Below are 12,614 nucleotides of genomic sequence, written 5' to 3'. Positions count from 1 at the left end.
TATAAATATTACTTTTCTTTTATAACTATCGTATTAAAAACTAAATCAGAGCTATAAAAATTCAATAATATAGAATTTTATAATGTAGAAAAATTTAAAATCCACTTGAAGGATAACCCTCACTTGAAGATAACCATGCTTAAATGAATTTTTACTCAATAATTTTAGTAAATTTACTGACATTATTAATGTTTCTTCTTTTATTTTTTTAAACAAAATTTTGGTTATATTACAAACATTAGATTTCATTGTTTTCTTTTTCTCTTAGAAATGTATCCTGGGTATCTTTTCATGTCAGGACATACAGAGCTAAAATTCTTTTTAATTATGAGTCAAATATTCCATATGGATGGTATTTCAGTTTTCATTGGTTAGCTAAGATGAACTATATAGTTGAAATGGGCACTTATATAAATCTCTTCAAATTTATGAGAATATTTCTGTGGACACATGTTTAGGAAAGGTTTTGTTAAATCTGAGGTTACAGATATATGTTATTTCACTTTCTTCATCATGTATGTACATATACTTGTCATTAAGAAAGTGTTTTATTGGTTATATTTCCACCGATGGCATAAAAAGGTGCTTATTTCCCTCACAAATTCACTAATCCTGGATTTTTTTTTAACTTTGGTAAACTTCCTGGTAAAAATAACACCATGTTGTTGTTTTAATTTGATTTTTCTTGAATATAAGTTTTGATTGATCTTTGAATAACTTCCTATTTCTGGAGTGAAAGAAAGTCATACAAAGGAAGTAATAGTCCTATCCAAGCTCTGACATTGACTGAGTTAATTGTGGTTGGTGGCAGTGTGTCTGTCCTGTCAGTAATAATATTCATGGTCTCGTTTACAGTTCTTCACCACAGCAAATGATTTGAAGACTATAAAGGATAAGTGTAAATTTTATTTTTTTTCTTGTTTGAGGTATAATAAAAATTCATTTAGAGAGTACTGTATGGTGATTTGATATACATTGCAAAAGGATTCCCAACCATCAAGTTATTTAAAACATCTTTTTTTTTTTTTTTTGGTGAGACACTTAAGTTCTCTCTTAGCAATTCTCAATTATACAATAATAATACAGTATTATCAATTAGAGTCATCATGTTATACTTTAGAACCTCAGACCTTATTTATATTATAACTATAAGTTTGTACCCGTTTACCAGCTTCTTCCCATTTCCCTCACCTCTCAGTGTCTGGAAATCCCCATTCTACTCTCTGAGTTGTCTGTTCAACTTTCTGTATTTATTGCATTTTATATATAATTAGTACTATGTAGTATTTGTCTTTGTCTGGCTTATATCACTTAGAATATTGTCCTCCAGGTTAATCCTTGTTGTTGCAAATGCCAGAATTTCCTTCATTTTAAGGCTGAATATATATGTGTGGGTGTATCTGTCTTCTTCATTCATCTGTAAATGGCCTCTTAGGTTGTTTTCATATCTTGGCTATTGTGACTAATGCATCAGTCAGCATGGGAGCACCTTTGGGTACAAGTGCCGTATCTGTTCTTAGTGGCTACCCAGGAGTTGAGGATGTACGAATACCCGTTTACATCTCAAAGGGGAGGATTGCGGTCAGTACCTAGATGCATACTGATTAGATGCGGGATTCTTAGGCTTTAAAAACTGCTTCTTAGTTTGCTATAGTCCTGTGGGACTTGTGAATGTAAACCACAGACTGTCACAGCTGTGTGATTCAGGGACCATGCTTTGGGTGGCAACCATAAAAATTGGAGTGCTAGGTATGTGGGCAGGCTCCTTCCAGGGAAATGCTGTCAGCTTGGCTTTACTGTAGTGAGCTGAGGGAAGAGGTGCCAGAAGTGCCCACCAGCTTCCCCGGGCTCCAGTGAGGTTTACAACCAGTCCCTAAATGCATGTTCATTAGAAGCAAGTATGCAGTCAAAATCCTTCAGTGGAAAGACTTGGGGGTGGGTGTTTTTCCCTGCTCCCTCTGTGCCGATCATGGGGGATAGTCATAGTCAGTGCTCATGTTCCCATTTAAGAACTGCTTCTTTGTTTGCTCTAGTCCTGTGGGACTTGTCCTCTTGGCTTTTAGAGCTAGGTGTTTAGGGTGCTTGTCCCTTGAGTGGCCTTAAAAGTTGGGCTGCTAGATGTGCAATCCAAACCCTTTGCTCCTCAGGGAGAAAACAGAACTTGTAGGTTTTCCCCCAATTGTATGGCACTATGTCCAGTAGAGTTTATGTGAAAGTGGGTCTCAGCCTTTCCTGCTTGTTTTGATGTAGTTATTTTCTCATTCACTCAGTCCATAGGAGTCCCTCAGCTAGTTTCTGGATATATCTCAGAAGGAATTGCTCCATGTGCATGTGTACATTTGGTGCATTTGTGGAAGCAGGGAAGTTCAGGAGCCTCCTGTGTCACCATCCAGGTCCCTCCTCTCTCTGAAGAGTAAACTCTGTATAGGTTACTCCCCTATATACAAGACATTCATATTTTTACAATTAATTATACAGTAGAGTCCTAACAACTTAGTTGGCTTTACAGGGCCCTCTCTTACCTTTCCCTGACCCAGCTTTACAACTTCCCTCATTTTCTAATACTCTCTGCTCAGATAAACTGGAACTGTTGTCACTCCTTCAGTTCCCTGTGATTCTGCACACATACTTCCCCAATTCCCATTCAGAAAATATCACTACCACCTTCAAGATGCCCTTCACATACTACCTATTCTGTGAAGCCTTTCCTGATAATACCGTTGGAATGGCACTCTCTTCCAGGTTTCAGTAACATGTTGTACTTTCTGAACGATGGTTCTGAATATATCATGGTCTTGTTTTATCATATAAATGGATTTGCATGATGATCCTCCTCATACTAGATATTAATTTTGAAACAGTAACTGAAACACCGTAGGCTTTCTTTCCTTTATCTGTAAAATGGAGATGATGGTACCTCAGAATACATAGAATTGTTGGGAACATTGAATTTCTATATGTAAAATATTTCTCACTACACCTGCAACATACTAAGCAATCAGTAAGTGATAGCTATAATCATTTATTCAAATTCTTGTCCCCACCATGTGTAGCTTAAGAAAAGACATACCTTTACTTAGTGTTTCAATTATATTTAAGAGGATATTTCTTTCTTTTTTTTAAGATTTTATTTATTTATTTGACAGAGAGAGACACAGCAAGAAAGGGAACACAAGCAGGGGAAGTGGGAAAGGAAGAAGCAGGCTTCCCGCCAAGCAGGCAGCCTGGTGGGGCTCCATCCCAGGACCCTGGGACCATGACCTGAGCCAAAGGCAGACACTTAATGACTGAGCCACCCAGGCGCCCTGAGGATATTTTCTTCTAGGGTGTAAGCTCCTGAAGTATAGAAACGGTTTCTTAAGCTTCTTTGCACTCCTGAAATAACCAAATGTCTTCCACAGAGTAGATAATATTTATTTACTGAATGAATAAATGATATGAACAAATAACTCATTTAAGTTGCTGTTGTTTCTGTACACTGTACATGATGTTGCTATGCAGAACAGAACTAATTGGTAGATGGATTTCCATTATAGTCTTGTCAAAGCTACAGGATTAGCACTTTTCCCAGCTATGCAAATAGGCAAATATCTGTTTTAATTAAGGCTGTTGGAAAAAAAATTTCTTTCCCCCAAATGATCTCCTGACAAAATGTGATGACATGTATATATATATATGTGTATATATAACATACATGCATACCTATACATGTATATGTGTATATGTATGTATACATATATATGCATGTATATTATGCATACTGTGTATAAAAGATACAGTTATGTTTCAGTGAGACAGATTTACCCTGTGTTTTAAGTATCTGAAAGCAGATCTTTTTCCTAAAGCTGAACTTGGTAAATAGTAGGAAAAGGAGTATCAGCACGTTTGAAGGAGATTGAGAGATACACCTTTTACCAGATGAAGGGAAGACAGAGAAAGATAACTTTTTTTTGCCCTAGAACAGGTCTTTCCTGGATCCCTAGAACATCATAAATGAGCTTAAGCAATGCGTAAAAATGTATATCATGAGTGAGGATATTGGGGAAGAGATCCCTGGCTTAAAGAATATTCAAATGTGCCTTTATCACTGTTATCCAATACAGATTTCTGTGATACTAGAACTGTTATCTGTTCGCACTGTCCAATATGGCAGCCCTAGCCACATGAGACTACTGAGCACTTAAAATTTTGTTTGTGCAGTTCAGAAATTTAAACTTTAATTAAATGTTCATTAATTCCAGTTTAGATAACCGCATATGGCTACTGACTATTTATTGGACAGCACAGGTCTATATTATCCTTAAATCTTCAGTGCTGTACAAAAAGCAGTAATTTCTTTCACAGGCTTCCCCAGGTTTGGCACCCTTTGACTTTCTCAACAAAATTTAGGAACTTTCAGCATCCCCTCATTTATCTTAAGTATCCTCTCTGCTCATTAGAGTAATTTCAGAGTCCAGTTTCAGTAGCCAATCTGTCAATGAGCAATGTACACACACTTCCTGCATCTGAAGTGCTATTATAATTAACTCAAGAGAAGTTTGTCATAAATACAAGGGTTTTTTGTGTGTGCCTGGGTGTCTCAGTCGGTTAAGTGTCCAACTCGTGATTTCAGCTCAGGTCATGATACTCGGGGTAATGAGATTGAGCCCTGTGTCAGGCTCCATGCTTAGTGGGGAGTCTGTTTGAGATTCTCTCCCTCTCCCTCTTGCTTTGCCCTTCCCCCTGCTCTCTTTCTCTCACTCTCAAATAAATCATAAAAAAAATAAATATTGGCCAATGGAACAGAATAGAGAACCCCGATATGGACCCTCAACTCTATGGTCAAATAATCTTCAACAAAGCAGGAAAAAATATGCAATGGATTTCCCGAAGAGACAGTCTCTTCAATAAATGGTGCTGGGAAAATTGGACAGCCACATGCAGAAGAATGAAACTTGACCATTCTCTAACACCATACACAAAGATAAACTCAAAATGGAGGAAAGACCTCAATGTGAGACAGGAATCCATCAAAATCCTGGAGGAGAACATAGGCAGTAACCTCTTCGACCTCGGCCACAGCAACCTCTTTCAAAAGATACATCTCCAAAGGCTAGTGAAACAAAAGCAAAAATGAACTTTTGGGACTTCATCAAGATAAAAAGCTTCTGCACAGCAAAGGAAACAGTCAACAAAACAAAGAGGCAACCCACAGAATGGGAGAAGATATTTGCAAATGACACTACAGATAAAGGGCTGGTATCCAAGATCTATAAAGAACTTCTCAAACTCAATACCCAAAAAACAAATAATCGAGTCAAAAAATGGGCAGAAGAGATGAACAGACACTTCTCTGAAGGTAACATACAAATGGCTAACAGACACATGAAAAAATGTTCATCATCATTAGCCATCAGGGAAATCCAAATCAAAACCACACTGAGATACCACCTTACACCAGTTAGAATGGCAAAAATTGACAAGGCAAGAAACAACTGTTGGAGAGGTGGAGAAAGGGGAACCCATATCTTATACTGTCGGTGGGAATGCAAGTTGGTACAGCCACTTTGGAAAACAGTGTGGAGGTGCCTCAAAAAATTAAATACGGAGCTACCCTGTGACCCAGCAATTGCTCTCCTGGGTATTTACCCCAACGACACAGATGTAGTGAAAAGAAGGGCCATATACACCCCAATGTTCATAGCAGCAATGTCCACAATAGCCCAACTGTGGAAAGAGCCAAGATGCCCTTCCACAGATGAATGGATAAAGAAGATGGGGTCCATATATACAATGGAATATTACTCAGCCATCAGAAAGGATGAATACCCAACTTTTACATCAACATGGATGGGACTGGAGGGGATTATGCTAAGTGAAATAAGTCAAGCAGAGAAAGTCAATTATCATATGGTTTCACTTATTTGTGGAACATAAGGAATAGCATGGAGGACATTAGGAGAAGGAAGGGAAAAATGAAGGGGGCGAAATTGGAGGGAGAAATGAACCATGAGAGACTATGGACTCTGAGACAAACAATCTGAGGGTTTTAGAGGGGATGGGTTAGCCTGGTGATGGGTATTAAGGAGAGCACGTACTGCATGGAGCACTGGGTGTTATATGAAAACAATGGATCGTGGATCACTACATCAAAAACTAATGATGTATGGTGACTAACATAATAAAATAAAATAAATAAATACAAGGGGTTTTGTTTCAAGGCACTCAAATTATTCTTTTTGAGGCAAAAATGCACACATGCAAGAACTTTTATAAAGAAATATCAATGCTTGTCAATTTAGTACAAACTTAAATCCAACCTAATTTATCATAGATGATAGCCTTCTAGCAAGGAAAAAAAAAATCTCCTTACTGTTACGAATTTATTGATAATAGTTTTCCATGCTAGACACTGGATTGAAAAAAAATCTTGAGTATCCTTAGAAATTCCAGTTCAAAACTCTAAGAAGAAAATACAGTTTTAAAATCCATTCTGAGTTATTTAATGTCGCTAAGAGGTCATACAGTGAAAACGATCATCAAAGTTGAAAGGCCTAATTTCTAAATAAGAGAAAATTATACACATTGAGAAAAATCATGGACTTTTACATTGGTTATGTAGTCCATCATATATATATGTATGTATATGTATATTTTAAGATTTGTTTATTTATTTTAGAAAGAGAGAAAGAGTGAGAGGTGGGGAGGGTCAGAGGTGGAGGAAGAGAGAGTCTCAAGCAGACTTCCTGCTGGGTGCAGAGCCTGTTGCTGGGCTCGACCTCGTGACCCCGAGATCATGACCTGAGTGGAAACCAAGATCTGATGCTTAACCAACTGAGTCACCCAAGTGTGCCATATGTATTTTTTTCTTCTGGCTTCTGCCTCTGGATAGAAAAAAAAAATGATAACAATTTCTTGACATTAGAGAGGTGGAGATGCTGAAAATTTTAATTTTTCCTTGGTTTTAACACAATATAATTAAAGGAAATTCTCTTTAAGGATATGAAGAGCAAGGTTTGTAACCCCAAGTGAAGTCAGATTGTCACCTAAATTTAAAGGAGAAGTTCCAGTGCTGGAGACAGTTGGAAGCAGCGGACCAGCTGAAGTGTAGGCTGACATACTCAATGATCTGGGTCAGTTACTTTAGGAGGAATAAACTATTTAGCACACAAAAAGAGGCACATGCCTTGAAATTCTATAGAATCAGGCAGGACCACCTAATATTAATGGTACTGGTATGCATTATTGATTATTTTAAAGCACTTTATAGATTTTATTTATTTATTTATTTATTTTTAAAGATTTTATTTATTTATTTGACAGAGAGACAGCGAGAGCAGGAACACAAGCAGGGGGAGTGGGAGAGGGAGAAGCAGGCTTCCCGCTGAGCAGGGAGCCCGATGTGGGACTCGATCCCAGGACCCTGGGATCATGACCTGAGCCGAACACTGACCCTTAATTACTGAGCCATCCAGGCGCCCCAAAAGCACTTTATAGATTTTAAAATCCTTCTGTTTTAAGTCTTGATTCATGATGTCAATATATAACAGGAAGCACAAGGTACATTCACTTTTATTTTGGTGGCAAGTAAATGAGAAAACATTTAGGGCAAGATCCTCAAAGAAGAAAATAGCTCATTTTACTCACCTATATTTTTTAAATATCAACTTTTCTACTGGATCAGTTGAGTAATATTTAAATGGAAAACTATCTGAACAAGGTTTTAGGACATGCATATATTACACTAAAATTATGCATTGTGGTTTTGTGGTGATAGTCTTGTCTGTATAGAAAATCACATAAACTTAATAATGTTAAAATCCTCTTCTTCTTTTGTTTTATAATTTGTATTCTCATAGCATCATATATAGAATAACTGAATAATAAAAATGCTATTATTGGATGCATAATATATGTTTCATCTGGTGTTTGAAATGCCAGTGAGTCTGTTTTATCCATTTCATTCATTGCAAGTCAGAAAATGCATGGATGAGTCTATACCTGTGAATCTTAGGAAATCTTACGAATTTTAGAATTTTGTTTAGGTTGGATTTATAACCTTGCCTTGGGCCTTCATTTCATATCATGATGGTATCTGACCTCTTCTATTTGGTGACCAGGAAGTATGTGGTAATTTTCTACCCAGTTGCTAAAGCTATTATACATTTCAGAGAAGGTTTCTATAAAGCATACTCCATATGGCAGTTGATAATCTTGCAGCCCAACATAGTGGACAATTCACACTAACAGTCACAGACTGATTTTCCCCGAGGAGTCATTCAACATGGCCATCTGAAATCATCCTATTTTTAATCTATTTTGAAAATCAAAGATCCCACCATTTCTGAATTTCTTAAGGTCATTGGTCTACTTTATGTTTCCTGTGATAGATCGCCTAATCTAGCTTGGAGGTGAAAGATGCAGTTAAGAAAGCAGAGTGAAGAAAATAATTTTGAGATGCAACACTTTCAGCTTTAAAGGCTATTAATGACTAAAGGATGCAACAACAACGAAGTATTTCTCTCATCCTTGCAGGGACTACAGGTTGCTAACAGCATGCACAATAACGTGGCTCTCTGGGTTTATGTTAAAAGTATTTTTGTATCGGGGCCCCCCGGGTGGCTCAGTTGGTTAAGCGACTGCCTTCCGCTCAGGTCATAATCCTGGAGTCCCGGGATCGAGTCCCACATCGGGCTCCCTGCTCCACAGGGAGTCTGCTTCACCCTCTGACCCTCCTCCGTCTCATGTGCTCTCTCTTTCTCTCTCAAATAAATAAATAAATAAATAAAATCTTTAAAAAAAAGGTATTTTTGTATCTTTTTCTCATTCCTAATAAGTGTCTTCAGAAAAACTTCTTTAGCAAGGGAAATTGCCACATGTGCATGTGTACATGTGTGTGTGTTTAAAGCATTTAATATTTTTGTTTGATAGAAAAGATTTTTTTTAATTTAAAGAATTTTAAAAGTAATCTCTACACCCATAGTGGGGCTCGATCTCACAACCCTGAGATCAAGAGTTTCATGCTCCACCGACTGAGCCAGCCAGGCACCCCAATACTGTGTTCTTCTGTCAATTTCACATGAGTTTATTTTCTATATTTTAAATTAAAAAATTCTCCATGTTTTGAATATAAAATAGGAAAAAATCAAAGCCAGGAGAAAAATTACACCTTTGGCTTCCCACGCACCCTTGTGGTGTTTGAAATTTCTCTTCAGCATTTCAGTCAATACTTCCAAAAACCACTGTGGCTTACATCTCTTGACAGTGCACTCACTACCTTCCAAGTTTGCAGAGCATATTCCATCTTTGAACACATGAAGGTTTTGGAAAGTTCTTTTTACATTAAACTGAAACATTTTTCACTTTAACATGTATGTATTAGTCTTGGTACTATTGTCTGAGACCACATGAAAGAAGTCTGAATCCCTTTTCCTTATGACTTTTCTCTTTCCAAACCTTTCAAATATTCGATGTTTGCAAGCATGTGCCCTGACAAATCTTCTGCCCAACCCCAATACAATTTCAAGTATTTTATAAAAGTCATGATTTTTAGTTTTCTCACCATGCTTTTGTTCATATATGTCAGGGCATTTATTGTATTCTACTCCAGGAAAATAAAGTATAAACAGAGTTTTTGAGAGTGGAGGGGATGAAAGATCATTCTGCTTCTCCTGCTTTTACAAACATTTATGTGTTCTTCCCTTCTCCCATGGGGATTGGAGTGGGTATTTATTGAATCCTTCCAATTGCTCCCTCCCATTCATTTATTGGCTTCTTTTCAAAGAAGGGTTAATACTGTCAAAGAGAAATTGTATTGGACCATTACACAGGGATGAAGACTATTGCGAAATTGGAGGGAGATTGAACTAAACTCCACTGAAATAAAAGGCAGGGACATTTTTAGGCACTGAACTAAGCTAGTGGGAAAATTTTCCAGGACATTAAGGGGGAAATTGATCAATGTGATTATGACATCTGTGTTTGCTGATTGAAGCTTATCAAAGTTAGGTTCCTAACTATCCTCTCACAGAGACTGGGGAGAGGATAGGGTTTTTGTCATTCTTGATGATTACATTTCAAAGGTGTGATTCTCAGGTTGTTGAGCAGGACATTCCTAGGTTGTAAAACAGGCAAGAGTCTGGGAGAAAATTTGCATCTCAAGGGGCAGAGAAAGAATTTATAATCCCATGTAAAATGTTTTAAGAAAAAGAAGGCCAAGGGTTTATAATCAGGAAGAAACCTGTCCTAAAGTTCAGTCAAGCTGAAGGTAACATTAAGGCTGGTTTGGGCAATACTTACTTTTGGTTGCTGAAAAACTGGCTGTCATTGGACATCTTTAATAAGGAAAGGCATATTATGTTAAGAAAGCACTAACTGCTTTCTCTCTCTTGCATTTCCTCATACCAAAGACCGTTCCTAGAAGTCATACCTTTTGTACTACAGGAAGCTAGATGAATGTGTCACAATAGTTGCCTGAAAGTTCGTATTTCTTTTAAGTGGGTCAGAATATGTAGAAAATAGAGGGAAGCTCAGGATGTAAAGTGACACATTTTTCTTCAATCTACCTTACTCAAGATCCTTTACTTGGGCAGTTACTGGATCTCATTTAATAAAAGCAGCACCTCGATATCCTTTTCTCTGTGATTACCCTATGGGCATTTTTTTTCTCGGTCAGAACCCAGAGAGACTGAGAAATAATGATTGTGACCCTAACATATCAAGTGAAACAGAGTGAGCAGAAACTCGAGGAGTTTTTAAATACATGAAGAGAATGATGAAATAGATGAGGAACTTGACATTGCCAATGTCTTGGAAGAAACTATTGTCAGGAGAAAAGATGCCCCTCATGGACACAGGGCACTGAACAGTGTTGGGTTGTAATGAAAAAATAACTATGGAAACTGGCACAGGAAACACTATAGATTGACAAAAACTGAGAGGAGAAAAGTGAAGGAGAGAAAAGAAAATGCATGCCCAAAATGTGAAATAGAGGTCTAAATTGATACATGGCAAGACAGTAAGTGTCATGCTGAAGAAAAATGATGAGTTTAGGGTATCAAACCCATAGTTGCTATATAAGCTCAGGGCAAGGAATCTGGAAATCCAAACAGGAATCAGGGAACTGAATAATCATTTGATTTTGGTAAAATTTATTTGACATCCAGTAGAAGACCATTTCCCACTCCTCTCTTCATAATGAATGATCTGATCAACTCGAAGCAGAAGCAAGGAGTGGTAATACCATTTGAAGTTTAGAAACTAACACTGACCATAAAACCATAGAGGAGGATAGCCTTTTTTCCCCCTCAATAATTTATCTCTATGAATGTAGCCTGAGAATAGCGTTATATTTTGCTTGCCATGGCCAACCTCATGGTTTAGCTCTAAAATAGTTAAGTCCTAAGTACTTATTTCTCAATATGAAAATCTCTGCCTCACCTTAACATAGCATAATATTAGAGCTGGAAAGAACCTTAGAATTGATCTGTTAAAAGCAATTTATTTTAGAGATGAATCCGGGTAATTTAATTCAGTATGTGGACTAGCTGTCTAAAAGTCCCGAGAGATACAACATACGCAGTAGGCACGTCAATGCTTGTTGACTAGGATTAGCATTTCTCCAGTAGGCTTTCAGAATGCAAAGCCAGGGTCTGTAGTGAATATGAAAAATCAAAGGAAACAGGAGGGCATACCTGTGGGATCTTTGAAGAATATGTTTCCTTCACTTTAGACTGATTAAATCACTAGGGTGGGTGGTGACCTTTTGTTAGAGTGCCTGCTACTTATATGAGGAAGTTCAAAATCAGCATAATGACTGAGCTTTGATAGAAAATGTTCTGATCAAAACAAAACAAAATGTAAAAAGTGAATAAGTAGGTAAAGTAGCAGATTAATATTGGAGATGCACATCACAAGTCACTTTAAAATACATTTAACTTACTCAAGCAGCAAAACACAATTTTCAATTGGAAACTATTTGATGCAAGTAACTGATATACTGCTGTGCCCATAATACAAAATTTTGAACAGATCTGTATATCTTTGGTGATTTCTTTTCTGATTCCTTTGCATATACATTATGCATTTGAATTAATACTTGAATAATGGATGCTTGTCTGAAGTAACTTACCTGTCAAAGCTATGACACTGGAATGGAAATTATTTATTATGGGAATCCAGCCTTGGATTGGTTTTATATGATAAAATTGAATGGCAATTGCATCATATTTTAAGTCCAGAAATTCAAGAGCATATTACAGGTCCTTTAGATTTTGTTTGGTGAAAACTGGGGATAGAAACATCTGTTATAGTTCCCCCTAGAAATTTTCTAATGAATAAAATTAATGAATGTCTTTATGGATATTTTGTAAAAACTGTAAATTGTTATACAGACATTGATTTGATCACTTATTATTTGCAATATGCAGTACTCAGAACTAGGTATGAAATACTGAGATATAATCTCTGCCCTTAAGAAACTTAAATTAAAAAAAAGAAACTTGTATTGCATATTGGAGATATTAAATAAAATTACAATTATAATATGATTTGTGCTATGATGGAGCTTCAAAGAGGGGCAGCTCAGTGGAATTTTTAAGGCTCTAGAAATTTTGCTAGAAGTGGTGATTGGATTT

The sequence above is a fragment of the Mirounga angustirostris genome, unplaced genomic scaffold, assembly GCF_029215605.1.
Source record: "Mirounga angustirostris isolate CCGP_5_RB_7025 unplaced genomic scaffold, mMirAng1.0.hap1 SCAF_10, whole genome shotgun sequence".
NCBI lineage: Eukaryota > Metazoa > Chordata > Mammalia > Carnivora > Phocidae > Mirounga > Mirounga angustirostris.
The sequence above is the reverse complement of the archived record's forward strand: the minus strand, read 5'-3'. Positions refer to the sequence as shown.